This window comes from Equus asinus, chromosome 15 (assembly GCF_041296235.1).
Source record: "Equus asinus isolate D_3611 breed Donkey chromosome 15, EquAss-T2T_v2, whole genome shotgun sequence".
In the NCBI taxonomy this organism is placed as follows: domain Eukaryota; kingdom Metazoa; phylum Chordata; class Mammalia; order Perissodactyla; family Equidae; genus Equus; species Equus asinus.
In genome coordinates this window covers 25,209,547-25,230,592 of record NC_091804.1, presented here as the reverse complement: position 1 = coordinate 25,230,592, position 21,046 = coordinate 25,209,547, and the positions used below count along the sequence as shown (strand labels likewise).

The 21,046-nt window shown below is 50.3% G+C and overlaps 1 protein-coding gene across 1 annotated transcript in view; it reads left to right on the top strand.

Moving 5' to 3' along the window:
• The first annotated feature begins 1,266 nt into the window (after positions 1-1,266).
• The window catches only part of LOC106833747 (BPI fold-containing family B member 1), a 39,997-nt gene continuing 20,217 nt past the window's right edge, over positions 1,267-21,046 (top strand). The window contains exon 1 of the mRNA XM_044748437.2: positions 1,267-1,402. The gene's annotated coding sequence lies outside the window, so the exon portion shown is untranslated. The remainder of the gene's footprint in view (positions 1,403-21,046) is intronic.

The window sequence follows — 21,046 nt, the reverse complement described above, 5'->3', positions numbered from 1 at the left end:
CCATGTCCTGGGGCGACGTGGTGGACGTGACAAGTTCCAGTTCTCAAGACCTCACCGTGTGTGGGCGGGGACAGATGATAGGCACATAAACAATAAGTAAATAAGACCACTGCAGGCTGTTTGGGGGCTATGAAGTCCTGAAAGTGGGCACGTGTAACGGAGAGAGATTGTGGGGCTGTGGATGGGGAGTGGGGGAAGAAAATGCAAGATGGATTCTGGAAGGAGGGAACATTTGAGCAGATGCCCAAATGGTAGGAAGATGTCTGGACACATCCCGGCCGTTTCCTGGGGCAGCGTCTTTACCTCTCGGAGCCTCAGTTTCCCCGTCTGTGTTATAGGGATGGTAATGTCTCTGCCTCATAGGGTTGTGCTGAGGATTAAATGAGGGAGTTGCTGTGCTTCACACAGGGCCCAGCACACACGAGCACGTGGCAGCTGTCAGTGACTATTCCGGTTGTCACTGCTGCTGCTGTCGAGGCTGTGAAATGCATCCTGAGATCCCACTATGTGCCGACCTGCCCTGGGTGCTGGGGACACAGGGGTGAGTCAGATGGGGGTCTTCCCTCCTGGAATTCACAGTCCAGAGGGTGAGGCAATTACAAACAGGGTGATCAGAGCTGCAGGAGAAATATCTGGCAAGTACCCTCATGGCACTAAGGAGGGAATGACTTCATCTGAGTGAGATGTCCAGGAAGGCTTCTGGAGGAGGTGACAGCTTAGGTGAGTGTGAAAGGACAATTGGGATGTCATCAGATGAGTGAGGGCAGGAGCACATTCCAGGCTGGAAAACCAGCCCATGTAAAAGCAGCAAAAAATCCACTGACCCCATGCATGCGGGAAAAACACACTCATGTGAATACAGTAGAAAAGTTTAAAGGCAGGCAGAGAAGGTGAGGCTGGACAGAGAAGGGCTGGATCTTGGAGGGCTCAGAGCTAAGGCTAAGAGTTGGACTTTCTCCTGAGAGCCATGAGGTGCCAGGGACAAGCTTTATAAAAAGATGGCACTTATACACCCAGGAGAAAACCTAAAATTAAAATTACCAACAACACCACGTGTTGGTGCAGGAGTGGAGCATCCAGAACTCTCATAGGCTGCAGGTAGAAGTGTGTGAAATGGTCCAACTACTTTGGACAGAGTTTTGGCAGTTTCACATAAAAGTAATCACAGCCCTACCCTATGACTCAGGAATTCCACTCCAAGAGAAATGAAAACATTTTTTCACAAAAAGCTTTGTCCAGAAATGTTGAGTAGAAACTATATTCATAATATTCCAAAACTGGAAACAGCTCAAGCTTCCATCAACAGGAGGGAGAGTGAATGAACGCACTGAGAAGTATTCATACAATGAAATACTGTGTGTCCATGAAAGGGAATGACCCACCAACAGCCGCAACGACATGGGTGAGTATCAACAGCCCCAGGCTGAGTGGAAGAAGCCAGCACAGTAGAGAACATATCGTGTGTTCCATTTACAGGACACCAAGAACAGGCAAAGCTGATCTATGGGGGAAAAAGAAAATCAGAACTGACTTCCACCCACCCCGTGGGAGCTCGGGGGCATTGGTTTGAAGGAGGCATAAGGGAACTTTCTGGGTTGGTGGTGAAATTCTGTGACTTGTTAGGGGTTTGGGTTACACAGGCATATGTATTTGTCAAATCTCAGCAAACGGACACTTAATATCTGTGCTTTTCATTGTGTATCGAAATGTTGGCATTGCAGCCCACAGACTGGGCAGTCCCCAGGATCGCTTTAATGGTTCCACGAGTTCTCTGGCTAAAGATGGGTACCACATCTGTTGAGCAATGTTCACAGTCTTAACCGAAGGGGTATTCCCACTGTGCTTAATGTTTTTCTGCTTCTTTCAACCGTTGAGGGCTGTGATGGTCAGGGCAGAGGCAGAAGGTGCCCCTCAGTCTGGGCCTGTCAGTGCCGAATGGTCAGGTCCACCGTAATCCTCAGACCCTTCCAGTCCCCAGTTACCTTGGTGATGTCATCACCAAACAGTTTTGGAAACAGACCCAGAAAGCCAATCTTGGGGGCCAGGGCAGACGTGACACCCACTTTCCCACCAGCACACGACTTTGATCTCGTTGGGTTGAACTTGGGCGTCATGGAAAGAGTAGCTAGTGTTGGATGGACCCAAAGCTGGATGACAAAAGAAAGGTGCACCTTGGCCTCCTCTGAGCCAAAAGCCCAGCTGCAAACTGATGCTGGACTCTAGGTGATGATGCATGTGCTGAAGTTCTGTGGGTCCTGGCACTCCCAACTTTGTTTGAATTGCATTAAACAGATAAGATGATGGGCGATATATGGGTGGTAGATAGACAGTGTTATTGGGAAAGCTAACCTTGCTCTGTGCTTGATGACTTTCATAAGAAAATATTAGGGGGGAGGGAAGATAGCTCTGGCTACAGTGTGGACAGGAAATTTGATGGGACCAGGCCAGACTCAGGGAGGCCAGTGAGGAGGCTGTGGCCACTGCCTCAGGCAGGAGATGATGAGGCCTGAAGTGAGGTCACGCAGTGGGGGTGGAGAGGAGGGAAGCCAGAGACACCGTTTGCGGGGAGAGTCAGGAGGTGAGAGGGGGAGGTGAGGAATGAGTGGAAACAGGTCAGAAGTCAGGGCTGCTGTTTGAGGAAACCCTGGAAAGACTTCTCTCAGGAGCAGCAGATGCTGAAAGTGCAGAGAAGCAAAGCTGGACGGAAGGCAGGGGACGTCCTGAATGTCCCTTTCCAGGGGTGAAGGAAGTCATTGAAGAGAGTTCCTGCAATGCCCCAACTTCAGGCAGGTCTTGTGTTTCACCCCTGATTACCTCTTCTCTCCTGGAGGACTGAGTGACTAAGTGAGTGAATGTTAGCACAGGAACCTAATCTAGTGTGGGTGACTTTGAGGGCTGCTCCCCTCCTGGCCCCCAGGAAGTTGAGATAAACAGAAAGCAAGACATTCACAGTCCAGGGAGGTCTCGAGTCCAGAAAATGTGCAAAGAGTTTCGAGAACTCACTTCGTTTGGGTTTCAGAGCCTTTGCTGATGACAGTGGATGCAGCCACCCATGTTCCTGCTAAAAGGGATCTTCCACTCACTACAAAGACAAGGCAACAGTCAAGTAGCAAGGTGGTAGGAGAGACAGGGTTTTTTATTACAGCTTGCTAGCAAGGGGGAAGATGGCAGACTACTGTCCCAAAGAACCATCTTAAAACTACAGTTTTGAAGCAGTTGTATAGGGTAAATGGGCTGAAAAGAGGCGTCTCAGAATGTTGACCATCTGGTCATGGTGATTGATCCCAGCATAGGGCTCTTTCCTGGAAGTCGTTACACTCCTGACAAAACTTCAAGAACAAAGTTATCACCTTATAATGATAAGGAGGTTTATGTCTAAGCCAGGGCTATGAAAATAGCAGAGCATGCATATTTCTCACAAGCAGGTGCTCATTTATCTATGCTATGTGCAAACTAAAGCATTACTGACAAGTCAGGGGGGTGTCTGGTGGATCAGGGTCATTCACAGTTCCAACATGGCCTCCTTCTACAAGATGGTTTCCCTTATGCTGACCTATGTCAACCATGGGCTGTATTTATCTCAGCTACTTAGATGGTGCTAACAATTTACCCCCTGTCAGATTATTACACCTGGCATAATCCTATGCTGCTGTAGGGAATAGAGCCGGCGTGTCCAATCTGGCTACTTCTAACTGAAGTTGGGTGATGTGAGGGAACCAAGGCATGGAAGAGATTTGCTCTCTTCTTAAAACGAGCCGGGGAGTACCTAAGGGGAAACTGTCTTGCTGTTGACTTCGACCTTGGTGGTTAAGGTGGATATACATTTTATTCCAATTTTAATGGCTAGATATATTAGTGAGCCTAAGGCCACCTTTTATGATACCCGCAAGAATGGATTGAATTCCAGCTGGCATCCAGGAGAAAAGGTTAGTAAACCAATCACCTGTTCCTAACAGGAAAGGAGTTTGATGACTTAAGCTTGTCTTATCCAGGCGGCTTGTTCTCCTATTTTGTTAGTGCTGGTTTCTACTTGGGGAGAAGTATTGACACAGCTTAGCAGGTGGAGTTAGCCACCACGCATACACCACCTTGTTCCGCAAGGATGTAATCCAGAGCGTTTCTGTTACCCAAGACTACTTTGATTAAAAGGTCCAGAGAAGTTTGTAAATTAGCAAGAGAGTTAGCAGTTTCATTTGCTATAATTTCAAGAGTACAAGATAAGTTTCAAAGAACATGTTGGTGGGCTGCAACTCCCCACCAAGGTAGCAGAGTTTATCCAAAGAAATAAGTGTCCCCATCAGGAATTCCACCAGATTAATCTCGGCTGACTCTATTGAGTAGTTTTAGGGAATGTGTCCAATGTTTAGTTTCTTCATTAGAATATGAGTTAAAGGCATTATTAGGGTGCCCAACAGACATTGGCCTGAGTCTGCAGGACTCCACAGACAGTTGTGTGCCCAGGGTATTCCATTATGACTGCATATGAATATATATCCTCCAGGGGGACAGTACATATGATCAATGTCTATACTGATAGCCAGTGCAGCCTTTCCACCCAATTGCGACCTGGAAAACTTGAGTCAGTAGGTTCTCCAGGGGCGATTTGGATTACAGACAAGGATGGTTTGGTGTTTATAATAAGTTGTGCACTTGTGCCAGATTTAATCATGATGTCTGGGTTGCCCTTTTGAAACTTTGTGCAGAAATAAAATCCAGCATCCAGGGAGGTGACGTGTTAATACAGATTGAAAGTCTAAATTATTTCTTCTAGTGGTATGTGCAAATTTGTGACCCGAGGGAAATGGCGCCCAGGAAAAAGGAAAAACAGTTCTGGGCCCATTTAAGTTTCTCTAAGGCATATCACGGGGCCCACGGGGGAGGCAGAAGCTAAGGCACAGTGTAGGGTGACAGTGCTGTCAGGTGTTGCATTGAGCTCCTTTTTTGCTGAATTATCTGGGATCCCAAGTGTCTGGTACTTGAGTCCATGGGGGAGAGCTCTTGTTTGAAAATAACAGCAAGGAATTTCTTAATTCTTGCTGACCAAGTCCTTATGCGGGGATTTCAATTGGGGAAGTTGCACATATGGGCAACATATTGCTTTCTAGAGAAGACATAACATATTTGTGTTGGTTTCTTTTTAAGGATACAGCAAGGAGGGAATTGTCCCCTGTCTTCCACTGGAGACCTGGGCTATTCTAACCCAGTATATCACTCTTTTGGCTATGGGCCTTTTGGTCCAACCTGGAGGAATCTGGGAAAAATTATATACAGGGTGGACCAGTGGATCCCCATGTTCGAGAACGGAAGAGGGCTTGGGATGGCAAGTCCAACAATTAGTGACTTTCGTAGAGGATGCAACAGCCTGAGAGATACGGACCAAAGCATTGTCTTTCTAAGTTAAGGTGATGGTAAGGAAAGAAAACAAATAGAAAAGGCTAAGGTTTTTTCCTGAATACATATTTTAACTCTTTTAGCAGCTCAATTTGCCAAGTATCCATTTTATTATGAGCTACACTTTCCTGTGAGATTGGAGCCGCCTTTATCCGAGAGTGATGTACCCACGGTTTTATTCTGGCGACCTAACAGAGGAGTGCATGGTCAGCAGTATGTCAAAAGGGTCCGTCCATCTGGCAGCTAGCTGGTTTTCAGGTCCTTGTTCCCTCCAGGTCCTCAGCAGTACTTGGCCACCAGGATGGAAAGGATGGAGGGGCACATCAGATGGGTAAGCTGCCCTGTTAGAGGCAAACTCATGAATAGAAGTCAGTACAGCTCTTAAGGATTTGACAGAAGCTGTGAGTGCAACATCTGTTAGAGCTTCAGGTGATTCACCTGAAAAAGAAAATCCTGAGAGTGTATAAAATTTCAAAAGAACTCAATTTAAGCCCACTTCAGGGAGCCACCCTAATCTGCAGCAGGACAACAGCCATGCTCTGTCCCAGGTGAGATGAGATTCTTGACGGATTTTAGCAATGTTCTTTTTTAGAGTTCATGTTTTCTGTTTTTCCTGTAGGCTGGGGTCTCCAGGCTGAATGTAGCGTCCATCTAATATTTAATGTCTTGGAAACCTGCTGAGTGACTTGAAACACGAAAGCAGGTCCATTGTCACCCTGTGTGGTATTAGGCAGGCCAAATCTGGGAATGATCTCCTTTAACAGAACCTGGATGACTTCAGCAGCCTTCTCCGACCAGGTGGGGAAAGCCTCCACCCACCCAGAAAGCGTATCCACCAGTACCAGGAAGTATCGGTAATCTCCAGCAGCGCGGGGCGTTCGGGTGAAGCCCATCTGCCAGTCTTCCATCGGCCATTGCCCTGTGTGTCAGACTCCTCACTGTGGAGGCCCTGGAGCAGTTTTGGGGTAATCTTTTGCACAAATCATGCAACTCTTAGTTACTTGTTGCACAGTCTTTTTAAAATTAGGTCCCACAATACATTTTTGAGCCCAGTGTAAAGTATTGTCTCTCCCATAATGAGTGCTCTCATGCACCCGTTTTAGGAGCGGGTAGAGGAGAGCCTCAGGCACAAGAATTCTTCCTTGGTCTTTCATCTTCCAGCCTGTCTGCGGGTCTGAGAGGAAACCTCAGTCTCTTGCACATTCTGAGTCCCTTTCTGAGTAAGTTGGCTGATACTCAGACAAGTTTATCTGAGGAAGCAAAGGGCCGGTTATGGCAGAGCCTTTTGTTCTGGCTGTTTTCTTGGCTGCTTGAGCGACCAGCCCATTTCCTTTAGCAATAGAGGCTTTGCGCTTTTGGTGACGAGGGCAGTGTATTATGGCCACTTGTGAAGGCTCATTAAAGGTCTCTAATAACTGTAATATTTCTGTAGCATGTTTAATTTCTTTTTTGTCAGCAGCTAAGAGTCCCCTTTCTTTCCAGATCACCCTGTGGGCATGGACCACTGAAGATGCATAACCGGAATCTGTATAAGCAGTCACCTTTTTCCCCAAGATAGTTGTAAGGCTCAGGCTAGGGCTATGATTTCTGCCTTTTGAGTTGAGGTTCCTGGAGGCGGGGCTGCAGCTTCTAAAGTCTCACGTAAAGTCACAGCTGCACATCTGGCGCATCTCTTACCCCGATCCAGGAAGCTGCTGCTGTCTGTGAACAGCTCCAGTTCAGGGTTCTCAAATGGTCGATCTTTTAGGTCTGGTTGGCTGGAATAAACCATTTCTATGACTTGTAAACAGTTATGGTCTGTTGCTTGTGAAGTTTCCTTGGGGAGTAAGGTGGCCGGATTCAGGATTGAAGAGACTTGCAACCTGACATTTGGGTTATCTAGCACGATGGCCTGATATTTGCCCATTCTGCCTGACGTGAGCCAATTTCCTCTCTTCTGTTCCAGTAAGGTGAGGACAGGGTGGGGTACATAGACAGTGGTGGGTTGGCCTGGAGTGACTTTCTCAGCCTCTTGTAGGATGTCACAAGTAGCAGCGACGGCTCTGAGACAGGGAGGCCAGCCTTTTACCGTTTGATCTAATTGTTTGGAGAAATAGGCCATAGGTCTCAGAAGGGTCCCTAGCTGTTGGGTTAGCACCACTAGGCTTATGCCCAGCTGCCCATTTTCTTAACGATTAAAAGGTTTCTCCTGGTTTGGGAGACCCAAACCTGGGGCTATTACCAGTTTAGTTTTGATGGTGTCAAATGTCAATCGACATTCTTTAGTCCAGTCCAGAGGTTCTGAGTCTAAGCCTTTTTAGGCCTCGTATAGAGGTTTTGCTATAAGTCCGTAATTAGGGATCCATATCCGACAGAAGCCAGGCATTCCCAGAAACCCTCGCAACTGTCAGTGGGTTTGGGACGGCCCAGGCAGGAGATTGTCTTTTTCTGGTTGGGCAATAATTCTCTTTTTCCCTTAGAAATAACGAACCCCAAAAAGAGACCTTATGTTTTCAGATTTGAGCTTTCTTTTGAGAGACTTTATATCTGCACTCGGTCAGGTGACTTAGAGTTTTGATGGTATTTGTTAAACATAGTTCCTAAGAGGGGCTCGCTACTAGCAGATCATCCACATATTGTAACAGCAGTCCATCCTTTAGCTTTAAAGGACTTAAATCTCTAGCCAGAGTTACCACAAATAAAGTGGGGAGATTTTTAAAGCCCTAGGAGGGGACAGTCCAACAATGTTGTTGTGTCCTGTATCATGCCATTCAAAAGCAAATGGCTGCTGGGCTTCCTCAGCCCGTGGTACAAAGGAGAGTGTATCTTCTAAGTCTAAAACTGGGAACCAACCAACAAATATTCTACCTGAATATTTGTCAATATAGTATAGGGGCTAGGTACCATAGGGTACAAGTCCTGAACCACTTCATTTATGTCACGCAGGTCCTGGACAAAGCGGTACTCATTGGCATGAGGTTTTTTCACTGGGAGAATAGGTGTATTATATGGAGACTGACAGAGCCTAATCAGTCTTGTCTCCGGGAATTTCTTAACAATGGGTTGGATGTCTCTTTGGGCTCTTGTTTGAGCAGATGCTGTTTTAAATTAGGCTTGGCTGTCTTTTCCTTTAATGGTATTTGTATTGGCTGGGCATTCTTTGCCTTGCCTGGGGTCCCCTTTGCCCATACATTTCAGGTGGCAATAGTTCTGGTCTGATTCAGAGATTCCCAGCAAGGCCATCTGTAATCTTAGAGATTATTCTGAAGAGACTTGCATGTCTGGCTGTCCTGGAGTAAAAATTACCTTTATGTCTAGTTTGCAAAGAAGATCCCAGCCCAAAAGTGGGATGGGACATTCTGGCATGTACATGAAACTATGTTTTAGAGTTCAGTCTCCCACTTGGCATTCTAATGGCTATAAAAATGACCAATCTGGGTTCGGCCAGGTGGCATAGTGGTTAAGCTCACGTACTCCGCTTTGGTGGCCTGGGGTTCACAGGTTTGGATCCTGGGTGTGGACCCAGCACCGCTCATCAAGCCATGCTGTGATGACATCCCACATAAAATAGCAGATGACTGGCAACAGACGTTAGCTCAGGGCCAATCTTTCTCACCAAAACAAACAAACAAACAAACAAAAAGACAGATCTCAGACTTGACCAGAAGCCCCAGTTACTGGAGTTGAACTGGCTGTTTTTTTGGTCAGTTTTCTATTTAAAATAGAATAGGTGGTGCCAGTATCCACTAGAAAATCAATCCGTACCTGTCAATTATACCTGGAGTTCCTGTGGGGAAACATAAATAGGTTGTTTTAGGTTCAAAGGAGCCCCAGGCCCCTTCAATCTTCGTCAGAACAAACACCCCTTTCCGTCATCTGGGACTGAGGTGCAGGAGGGGGTGGCAGCAGGAGCCTGTGCTCATCCTGCTGGGGGAGTGTTGAGGGTTTGAATGAATGTCATATCTTCTTCTTCCTCCTGAGTTTCCTGTAAAACTGGTCCCTTTTCTCCTTCTGTTCTTTGTACCATAAGGAAATCTTTCCCTGCCTTTTCTTATCCTGATATAACAGCATAAACACTGGGACATATGGGACCTCATCATCTTTACCAGCTTGCTTACAGGGCAATTCCAGCTGTAAGATGGTGTGACAATTCAGTGAGCCATTCATTGGCCAGTCTTCATCTGACCCTAGGGAATACTGTGTCCAGGAAGTGTTGCAATTAAAAAAATCATCTTTTTCTTAGTCAGTGGTTCATAGCTATCATCAAACCAATTATTCAAAATTTGCCCCAACGGGCATTCTCGGGGAACCAATGGTGAACTTCGCATTATTATTACACAAAATCGGACGTGTCCCACACCTACACAGTAAGCACCAGGTAAACCAGACAAAAGTGAACTAGTTCCCAGATTTCAGGTAAGGTCCTACAACTATTCCCACTCCAACTGTGCACCCCGATGGCCCTACTGTAAATGGCAAGATCCAAAATGGAGGGGAAGGGAGTTCTCAGGCATCCCCGAGGCAACTTGCCCTGTTCCTGATTGAGCCTGTGGACTTGCCAGACATAGCTGTTTCTCTCTTTGCCACAGTCAGCATAAGGAGGCAGCCGGCATCCATACAGGAAAGCAGAAAAGGCAAATCCCCAAGACAAAAGGGCCTCAGCAGCTGCTAGGGACTTACCCACCAGGTTGCCTGTTTGAGGTTGACTAGCCATGAACAGGACTTATAGTGCCATCTGAGCTGCCAAATTTGTTACCACCAAAAGGGGTCTTCTACTCACCACAAACACAAGCCAACAGTCAAGAGGCAGGGTGGTAGGAGAGAAAGGGTCTTTTATTACAGCTTGCTAGCAAGGGGGAAGAAGGCAGACTACTGTCCCAAAGAACTGTCTTAAAACCACAAAATTTTGAAGCAGTCATATAGGGCAAATGGGCTGAAAAGGGGGTTTTTGGAATGTTGACCATCTGGTGTAGCAAAACTTGAGACACCACATCATCTTCTTCTCCTGTCACTGGTGATTGATCCCAGCATAGGGCTCTTTTCTAGAGGTGGTTACACTCCTGAGAAAACTTGAAGAACAAAGTTATTGCCATATCACAATAGGGAGGTTAATGTGTAAGCCAGGGCTATGGACATAGCAGAGCATGCATATTTCTCACAAGCAGGTGTTTACTCATCTAGGCTATCTGCAAAGTAAAGCATTACTGACAAGTCAGGGGGGTTTCTGGCGGATCAGGGTCATTTACAGTTCCAACATGGCTTCCTTCTACAAGATGGCTTTCCTTATGCTAACCTATGTTAACCATGGGCTGTATTTATCTGAGCTACTTAGGCAGCACTAACACCCACACAGTGAGAGATTTGTCATCTGGCACACACTCACTTAGAAAGAGCTCCAAAGCATTTCTTGGTGCAGGATAGATAGCTTGGTGCCGGGTTTTCCAGAAGCAGGGCTACTCCCACATCATGGGTGGGCATGAGAAAGTGATTGGCCTTCCTACTCTTTCTTCCAGTGTGAAAGGCTCGCTGGAATGCTGGCATGTCATCCACACCTCTCCAACCACTGGGGCCCTTCTCTCCAGTCACCTCAAGCAGGCAACATTGCTAGCCAGAGTCCAGCAACGTGCTTCTGTTGTTTCCACTGTGACTTTAGGAAAAGTCTTTTGCTCCTCTGAAGGGGGTCATCCAAACATCATTCTCCAGATGAGGATAAAACATCGCCCACCTCTAAATGGGTCAATAGAAGCCAAGGGTGCTTAAGTGCTCATTAAGTCTAATTAGAGCCATTGTTATCGTCACTGTAGTTGTGAGATCACCTCCTACTTACGGGAAGTGATGTTGTTTTCTCACTTTGAGTAGTGTTATACAATTTGCTGCTAGAAATAGAAAATCAAATGTATTTAAGTTTTCAAACATGATTCCATTTACCAAAACGCATGTTGAGTAAACAGTAATCCCAGGGGTTGGCAGACATTGCAAAACGCTAAGGCAGACGTGGCAGGTGAAGGTGGGACGAAAACACATCTGGGAGACGATGGCTGAAAGACGAAGAGCACAAGTTTCAGAGCGAGAGGGACCAGAGTTCAAATGCTGTGTGACCTCGGGCAGGTCACCCTGCCTCTCTGCACCTCCCTTTCCTTATCTGGACAATGGAGGTAACAGCAGTGAACTTGCAGGCTGGAGGTGCAGTCTGGAAGGTAGTAAGAAATCAGAAATGGTATGGCCATTCCTACTCTGTACTTCAGGCAGCCCCTCCTTCACACACAATTAATCTCTAAAACTGTGTTCCAAAGTCAAATGTGAAATGTAAAAGTCAAGCGAGGAGATATTTATGTGGAGAGCCATGGGGGAGTGCGTGTGTGTTGGGTATGTGTGTTAGGTGTTGGGGGATGGGTGTGTGTGTGTGTTGGGGGTGTGTTTGTTGGGTGCGGGTGTGTGTATGTGTGTTGGATGTGCATGTCGGAGGATGTGTGGGTGGGGGACATTGGGTGTTCAAGGAGGGCATCCTGTTTCCCTTGGGCAGCCCCTCCTTTAGTATATAAAACCACTTAACCACTCTCATGAAACCCCTTCAGCCCTCCTGACGCTCTGGCGGCATAGTTCCGGCATTCCAGGCGTGTTCTTTATTTTTGTTCTCTATCTTCACAACTGAGACCATGGAGCCCCGTGTTTTTTATTTCTTTGCCCGTTTCTGGATCACCCTCTGTCTCCCCAGGAGAATGGGAGCCCCAGGAGGGCAAGGGGCTGTCTGTTTTCTCCTTGCTACGTCTTAAGCACCTAGAACTGTGGCTGCACACAGAGGCTGTGTCATACAATCAGCTGACTGACCAACAGACCAGCTGGCTGACTGCGTCTGTCTGTCCCAGCAGTCCTGACTTACCAGAGAGAATGAGGGAGTCAGGGAGAAGTACTGGGGACAGACCCCTAAAACTGCACAGGCCCCCACACGGCAGTCTCAGCTCAGGTGTAGGCACCTCCTCACCCTGCCCTGGGCTGCTGGTGAGGACGTCCCCACCCTCCTGACCTGGAGAGAGCCAGGCTGAGCTGTGGTGGGGCCTGCTGCTCAGAGTCTGTCTCTGCGGATGGCCATTTGTGGGGAGGCAAGGCTGAGCCTCTGAGCCCCCCAAACTGAGGCTCCCCATTTGGGGACTGAGATGCTTCCAGAGGCTTGATCCAGGGAACCCCACTTCCCAGAGGACCCACCCCTTGCATTTTCTAGCTCACACACACACACAGACAGACCCTGTTTCCAAGAACAGGCAGAAACTCCTAAAGGACAGTTATCATCACATCCCCTGGGTTGTAAAACCTCTTAATTCTCCTTCACCCAGTCACAGCTACACAATATCAATAATAACACCTGCAACAATCATAATAGAAATCCTAACATTAGGAGCTCCCTGACTCAGTTCCAGGCCCTGCTTTAATAAGCACTTCTCGAGCACCGTCCCAGCTCACCTCCCAGCAGCACGACTGTGTTGAGGGTGAAATGAGTTAAGAGGTGCTTAGAACAGAGCCTGGGAAAGGAGTAAGTGCTCAGATGATTAAGTGGTTCTCTTCCAATGTCCACAGCGGAGCCAAAGTCAGTCACTGCTCAATGACAGGGCCCAAGTCACTTCTGGTAGGATGTTTGCCCAAGGCCACACAGCAAGGGGGTCACCTCTCAAAGTGCCAACACCTGTGGTCTCCACAGGGCTCCCCAGCTCCCTCCTGGGCCTCTGAGGGGGCACCCAAGAGAGGGACGGAGATGGGGACACAGAGAGACACAGAGGGAAGGGGACAGGAAGAAAGAGACAAAGACGTGGAGAAACCAGCTTGTGTGTGAGAGAGAGAGAGGCCCCCAAGAGAGCTGAGGCGAGAGTGTTGAGACAAGCAGGGTCCTGGAGGCCTAGTTTCGGGGCTCAGACTTGCTGGTCCCCTGCCCGAGGGAGGCTCCACTGCAGCCTGTGGCATTCTGGGGCATGCAAGGGGCCACGAGGACCCCAGCCCTGTAGGCGCTCAGTTCCCATCCCCTGGCCCACCTCACCTCCAACCCTGGGTCTGACTTCTGCTGGAAATGGCCCCAGCAAACTTCCCTGCCACCAGCTCTGTTCCATCACAGGCTCAGATGAGCCCCCAGACTCACTCTTTCCCACCCTCCTTCCTTTGCCCCTCCACCTGGAAAGCCCCCCTCTCCTAACCCTCCCTGTCTGCCTCTTATCATCACCCCCGAAACCCAGCGCAACTGTCTCCTCTGCCATGAGGCCTGCTCTGAACTATCCCCCTCCCCAGTCAGGTGCTGCAGGGCCTCTGGGCTGTTGGCAACTGTCACACACTAGGCGGGTGTGGACCTCCATCACAGCATGGTCACACCACCTGCTCTATCATTTCACACCTTTTCCCATGTCCCACACTCCTCCAGCATTTGTCTCACTAATCCAGCCCTGGTAAAAATCCCTGTGCGACCTCCATCAAGCACTTCCCACGTGGGGCAGGTGCGGCGCCAGCACTTGGGCTGCGTCTCCCATTCCTAGAGCACTTACTGATGCCAACTGACCGCCAGCTGACCTCCACCTGATCACGCGCTGCCCAAGTCGATGGGAATCACAGCGCTTAGCCCTCTGCTGCGTTGACCCTGATCGTGACCCAAGTCTGTTCTTTCTGTCCCTGTAGAGCCCCATACACTTCACTGAGCATATCTGGTCTTTGTCTCCTGGCAGAGCCATGAGTCTGGCTTAGCCAAGGTTGGTTGGCACTGAATCTTATCTGTTCCTGTTCCACTTGAGGGATTACGCCCACGAGCTTCCAGCACGCATTTCTTTCTCTCTTTCCCGGTGGTTCTGGGTGGTTCTGGGACTGCATGACTGGGCTTTTGTTGCGGCTATCAGCTGTCATCACAGCGGCTCCCTGGAATCCTGAGCTGGTGGGGGCTGTGGTCCAGCTCTGCGAGAGGAATGAGGCTTCCTCCACCCCCTTGTCTCCAGCCCAACCTTTATTTACTCATTCTCAAGCCATTTCATGGGGTTGTTTGCTGATCAAAAGATTGTATTCAGGGCAAAATTTTTTTTATTCTGAAAATACAAAGAAAATGGCAAAAGTCGTCTGTGATGATGTCACCAAGAAATAAGCATTGTTACCATTCTGCTACATTTTCTTGCAATGTTTTTTCTAGATTTAAAAAATTAATAAAAAATAGAAAAAACTGTTTGTTTCACTGCTAAGAACCTTCCATTGGCTTCTCTATGTTGTTTTGTGATGTCTACCTGGTGGCCCACAATTTATTTAATAAATCCCCTGTTACTGGACATTTGAGCTGGTCCCTCTTCAGGGCTGTTACAGATAAGGCTGCAGTGGGGATCCTAACAGTTCATTTTGCCTGCACCTCTGGGCAATCCCCTTGGACAGAATCTATGCACACCCCTGGTCAATGGGTATGAGCCTCCCCAAGAGCAAATCTGTCCTCAGGAACAGGGCAGTCCTCGCTGCATATTTACCAAGCTCCCTCTGCTAGAAGCAGAGGTTATCAGACTCAGCCTGACCCACAGCATCACGGAGCCCAACATGCTTATCTTACAGCTGGGGAAACTGAGGCCCAGAGAGAAGAACTGACTTATCCAAAGGCATTGGCAAATTCCACGTGGTCTAGAGATTTCCTCCCCACTCTGTTATCTCTTTGATATTTTTCGAGGGAATCCAAATCTTCAACGCGGATGCCGGGGTGGGATGGAGCAAGGAGGCAGCATCTATACTGCTCACAGCAGACATTGCTAATTGATCATCACATGCTCTTCTGCTGAGTCCAGATGCTTGAGCACTTCTCCAACAGCCATTACCAAGCAACTGGAATTGGCACAAGAGGTGAAGTGTTTCTGCCATTCTGGTGGCATCTCTGATACCAACAAAGAGCCTTTTTAAATTGAAGACTTGAGCCCACCCAAGAGTGGCTTCCTTCTTGCCGTCTGAAACAGTAACAGTTGGCGAGTCCTCCTGATTTCTATCTGTCTGACCCTGCCGTGTCCTCAGAGACCCTTCCTGGTTTTCCGCAGGATCACAGACTTCCCAGGAGAGGATGTCCCTCTTCCCAGCTGGAGGCGATGGGACAGAGGGGACAGAGTGTGGGCTCCAGACTCAGACAGATCCGAGTCCACATCCTTGCTCCACGTTTTACAGCTGTGGGACCTTGGACAAGTCACTTCCCTTCTTCAGGAACCATTTTCATCTGGAAAATGGGGGTGATGACACCCTATTTTCTCCTCTCTGAGCCTCATTTTAGTGACCTGTAAAATGGAGATGGTCTTTTTCACTCTGCCACTTTGCGGTGTTGGAGCGCCCAGCTTTGATTTAACATCAGACTCTCTCCCCACCCCTAACCGAGGCTTCTACAGACCAGCTTAAGAGGAACAGAGGAGAGGAGGCGCTCTCTCTCTCTCACTCTCTCTCTCCCCCCAACACACCCCTTTTCCCTCTCTCTGATTCCATGCAGGGTTGGAGCACAGGCAGACGGCTCCCTACTCCCTGGGGAGCCAAAAATGTTTAGAGCTGAGTCTCATGGGCACCTTCACGGGGGTATTTTCAAACCTCCTGCCTGACCTCTCAAGCTGCAACCCCAGACGCCGGCAGAGCTTCTCCAGCGGCTGAGCGCCCTGCATGCCACCCCTCGTTCTCGGGCACCCTTTCCTCATCCGCCCATCTGCCCAGGGGATGGTACTAGGAAGGACTTACACCAGCCCCAGACCGATCTCTCTCCTGCAGGACCCACACTAGGCCCTTGGAAAACACACACACACAAGCTTCGACCCCGTCCAAAGGGAGCAGAGAGCAATGATTTTCCACGCACAGAGCCACTCTGCCCACCGTGACTTCAGCTCGTCCGCCTGCTTCTCTCAGGCAAGAGACAGAATTCAGCCCATTGCACTTCCCAACTCCAGGGGACACACTCCTCAAGCCTCTAAATTGTCCCTGGAAAGCCCCCTCCGTCTAGGCCTGCACTGGGTGCGGACACTCGCTGCTCTCCTCACCGGGAGAGTGGAGAGGGGACCGCAGCTGCCTCCTGTCTTCACAGGTCTTCTTCCTTTGCCCTCTCGACCCTTTTATTGCCTCGATCTGGGTCAGGAGCCCCCACATGAGGGACCCACGAGCTCTGCAATCAGTTCTTGACCACCTGCTTGCACCGTGTCTGGCCCCTCTTCTTGGTGTACAGCATCTGTGGTATTGTGGTGCCTCGGACGACACGAGTATTCAGATTCGAGTAAGTGCTGGTGAGGACAGCACCAGGGGGCAGTGAGAGAAGAGCAAGAAGAGCCCTGCTTTAGACAGAGCGGCCAGGGAAGGCCTCTCCAGAGAAGGGACACGGAGCTGAGACTTGGTGAATGTGGAGCCAGCCAGGGGAAGAGCAGGGAGAAGAGCAATCCTGGGGGAAGGCTCAGCACATGCAAAGGCCCCGAGGTAGGAATGAGAAGAGAGTGGGGCACAATGGTGAGAGATGAGGGCTGAGAGGTGGACAGCAGCCAACCATGCAGGGCCTTGTAGGGCCTGGATTTTCATGCAAGAGCTGCAGAGGCCTTTGGAGGGTTTTAATAAGCAGAAGAATGACAAGATCTGAGCAATGTTTTTAAAAGTTGACTCGGGCTGTTGGGTGGAAATTGAATTTTGGTAGAAGGGACTAGGGTGGAAAGGAGACTAGAATGAGTAATGAATGAATGAACAATGATTGCATGCATGCATGGATGGCTGGATGGAGAAAATGGATATCCCTCAAGACAGAGGGGATCTGAGCCCCAAGAGAGTAAGTGGTTAGCGCTTTGGGGGCTCCCAGGAGGGCAAGAAGATAGGAGGGCCGGGGGCCAGCAATCAGGCAGCTTTCTGCAGATGCTCCTCCGAACTGGGCCTTGAAGGTCAGGGATGCTACTATTCCAATAATAATAGTAGCATTTATCATTTACTAAATTCTCTGGCGCTCCAAGCATTTCATATCATCTTATGTGACGCTCAAAACAGTCCCGTTTTACCACTGAGGACAGAGAAGCTTCCAGAGAGAAGGCGGTGTCCCACAGCCGCACACCTGACAAGATGAGAGCAGGGACTGTGCCACGTCTGCTGGACTCCAGCCGCCTCCCCCACCCTGCCGCCCGCACAGGAAGATGGCGTTTGCAGGGGGCAGATGAGGTGCTCCAGGAGGAGGACAGAGTGAAGGCAAAGGCCTGGGAGCCAGAGGGGCCAGGCCAGGACACAGAGGCCCTGAGCAGCCTGAGTGGCCGAGCGGCATTGAGGGCAGGGCTCCCGTGAGACACGGCTCCACGGCCTGCTGGGCCACAGAGGCGCAGTCATGCTTGCTGCCCTGGCGAGTGTGCCGGGGCCGAGAGGGAGGAAGCAGGAGCTGATGCGGGTCCAGGCCCTGGCGCTGGGCGGAGGCATCGTACAGAGAGGCATTGTCCACGGGTGGCAGGCGCGGCCAGCTGGAGAGCCCAGGAGGGGACGTTCGTCTCTCTGGAGAGGTGCCCAGAGGACTGGCAGGGTCCCTCCTGGAGGCCTCCCTGGCCCCCTGAAGCATCTCACCTGTCGGTGTTCCGGGCCTTTGGCGCATTCACAAACGCGGCAGAGTGGCAGATGCTCTTGCCTTAGTCCCTTGACAACTCCAGAAAGGAGAGACCAGCCAGGGCCCCGCCACACACTGTGTGGCCTCGTGGCACTCACCGCCCCCACTTGTCCCCCTGCACATGGAGACAGGATTCAGCAGTGGCCCTCCCAGGTCTGAACCACAGTCCTGGCTTCTAAACTGAGTGGGGCTACAAGGACGATTCCCCAGACTGTGCCGAAAGGCCACATTTGGATCCCACCGTCAACAGTAACCCAGAGTCGCAGGGGAAGGACAGCGTGGTGGTAAAGGGCACGTGGTCAGGACTAGACAGGTGGGCTCAAGTCCAGCTCTGGCACACCTGGCTGCAGGACCTGGAGCAAGTCACTCACCTCTCTGAGCCTCAGGTGCCCTCAGTAAACCCAGGGCTGCAGACCAACCTCTGGGGAGGGTGCGGATTAAGTGAGCCCAGTCCTGCACCGGGCAGTGGGTGACAGGGCCCCTGCAGGGCTGTTCATTTGCCCCCTTAATCACGGTCCTGCCTCCTTATTCATCCACTCCACAAATCATCACCGGGATTCCTGAAGATGCAGGAAAGGCAAAGCAGGTGCTAGTCGCTGCCGAATGAATGAAGAAAAGCTTGTGCTAAGTGCTGTGAGCACCTCAGCAGCCTGGGGCTGGGGGGCACTATTATCCCCATTTTACAGCTGAGGACACTGAAGGCCCAGAGAGGTGAATTATCTTGCCCACAGTTACACAGCAAAGAAGTGGCAAAAATGGGATTCAAACCTATTCTCTTCAGTGAATTAATTCCTAGAGATGTGCATTCCTAAGTCCTTGGATGTATTTAGGAATAAGGGGTGGGCAGGCAATTCTTGCCTTCCCCCAAGTTAATCATTTGGACTAACCTATGATGATAACCTCTCAACAAAGGCTTGTCCTATTATATGCAGTAACAGCAACAACTGCTCACGTTTTCCAGTACTTACTTTGTGCCAAGACCCATGCTCTAAGCCATATCCACCATGTTCCTCTCAGCACCACGGGAGGTAGGTGCAACCATCATTCCCATTTCACAGATGAAAAACTGAGACTCAGAGAGGTTAGGGAATGTGCCCCAAGTCACACAGCATGGACATGGTGGAGCAAGGACTTGAACCCAGTCTGTCCCCAGAAGCCCCCTGTGTCCAGCAAGCTGTGGAGTCACCCCTAGATGGGTTTTGAAGTCAGAGGTCTTGTTTGAATCCTGGCTCTGCCGCTGGCTGACTGTGTGAGGCTAGTTCCTCCCGCAAACCTGGGATAACAGCGCTGACCCTGGTGAGAATGAGGCTCCACCGACAGGACTGATGTAAAGCCTGGGGTAGCACCTGCCACATCCTAGGCGTTAACGCATCGTCACTGCTACTGTTCTCATCGTTGTCCCCTTGGGAGTGACTGTCCAGAAGGCAGGGAGCCCCTTGTACAGGCCTCACCGTACCTGGTCCAGCTGCCCTGACACATGCCCTATACCCCACCCACCTCTCAAGTCAGCCAGACCCTCCTTTCTCCAACCTCAGGAAGCTGGAGCCCCAAGGCTGCCTCCGGACAGGGCTGTGGTTCACTGGAAGCCACAAATATTTACCTTGGAGACCTCGGCCCAAGTGCAGAGGGTGGCTGCCCGGTCAGCGTGTGCAGGACATAAGACGACTTCCAGACCCGCTGTCCAGGTGGGAGAGGAGCAGCCAAGGACTCTAGCGTGTCCAGGTGAAAGCGCGGGGAAGGGGCTGAGGCCTAGTCTCCAGGGAGGTTCTGGGCTGGAGACACCTGCTGGGGTCCCGTCAGGGGCAGGAGGGAGGCTTGGCCCCAGGGTGAGGTCCCTGGGTCCACTACGACCCTCTTGAGGGTCAGAGCCGGCGGGTAGGGAGGTGCCCAGCTCCCTCGCCCACAAGACCAAAGGGTGGTAATGGAGGACTCGGACCAGTTGAGTCTTTCTCTGACCTCATCTCGATGACAAGATCCCACTCTGCACTCGCCAACTGCCCTGCGCCAGACCTGTGCTCGGGTGACTCTGGGGACAAGCATCAGACAGTCGTGGCCCTGGAGGAACTCCCCATGTGGGCCAATGTGGCACATGCTGTGCTCAAGGAAAGCCCAGGGTCATGGTGGTGAAGGGCAGTCAGGGGAGGTTTCCTGGAGGAAGTGACATATCGATTGATAAGCTGAGTAAGAGTTGGCTGGACAAAGGAAGAGAGAAAGGCATCCCATGCATAGGGAACAGCATAAGCAAAGGCCAGGAGGTGAGGTCCCATGTGGTGGGTGTGTGCACGGTGCTTGGACTCGGGGAGGAGATGCCTTCCCACAGGAGGGAACGCCACTGTCCTCCTGGTTCCCTGAGCACCTCTGAGCAGAGGACAGAGTGGTGGGTGAAGGTAACGGAGGGAAAAGAGGGTCATGGTGCTTGAAAGAAAAAGACTATGGAGTGGGGGCGGGGGCTCCCAGGACAAAAGAGCCGAGTGCCGGGTGTCAGTTCTTTCTCCAGCTTTGACTGCAAGGTGGTTCCTTCTGGCCCAGCATCAGCAGTAAGAGCTACCGTAATTGTAATACCAGCTGATAGTCATTGAGCGCTTGTGGATCGCTGGGCCACAAACGGACTGTCTCACTTAATCCTCGAACAGCCCTGTGATGTAAGTGTTATTACTACTCCTTATTTTAAAGCTGAGAAACTGAGACTCAGAGAGAGTAAGTTACTTGTCTGAGATCACACAGCAAGTGGTAGAGGCCTCCACTCGAGTCTGTCTGACTCCCAGGCCCACGATGTTTCTCCTGCACCCTCAGGCCTCCTGACACTCAGGGATGGGGGTTCTGTGACTTGACAGGGTCCCCACGACCCAGACCTCCCCCATGTAGCAGACTCAGATCCCCCTTTTTCAGGGCTCCTGAGGCCGTTCAGTCATTCAGCAACCATTCGTTTATTAAACATCCACTGTGTACCAGGCCCCATGCCGGGAGCTGGCGACACAGTGGGGGCAAGTGGACCCACCCGCCCTTCTGGAGTTCAAGGCCTGGTCAGGAGGCCACTGTGGAGTCATTATGCAGGTGTCTCACAGGGCCCCCACTGCTCCAGCTCACGGAGACATGTGTCAT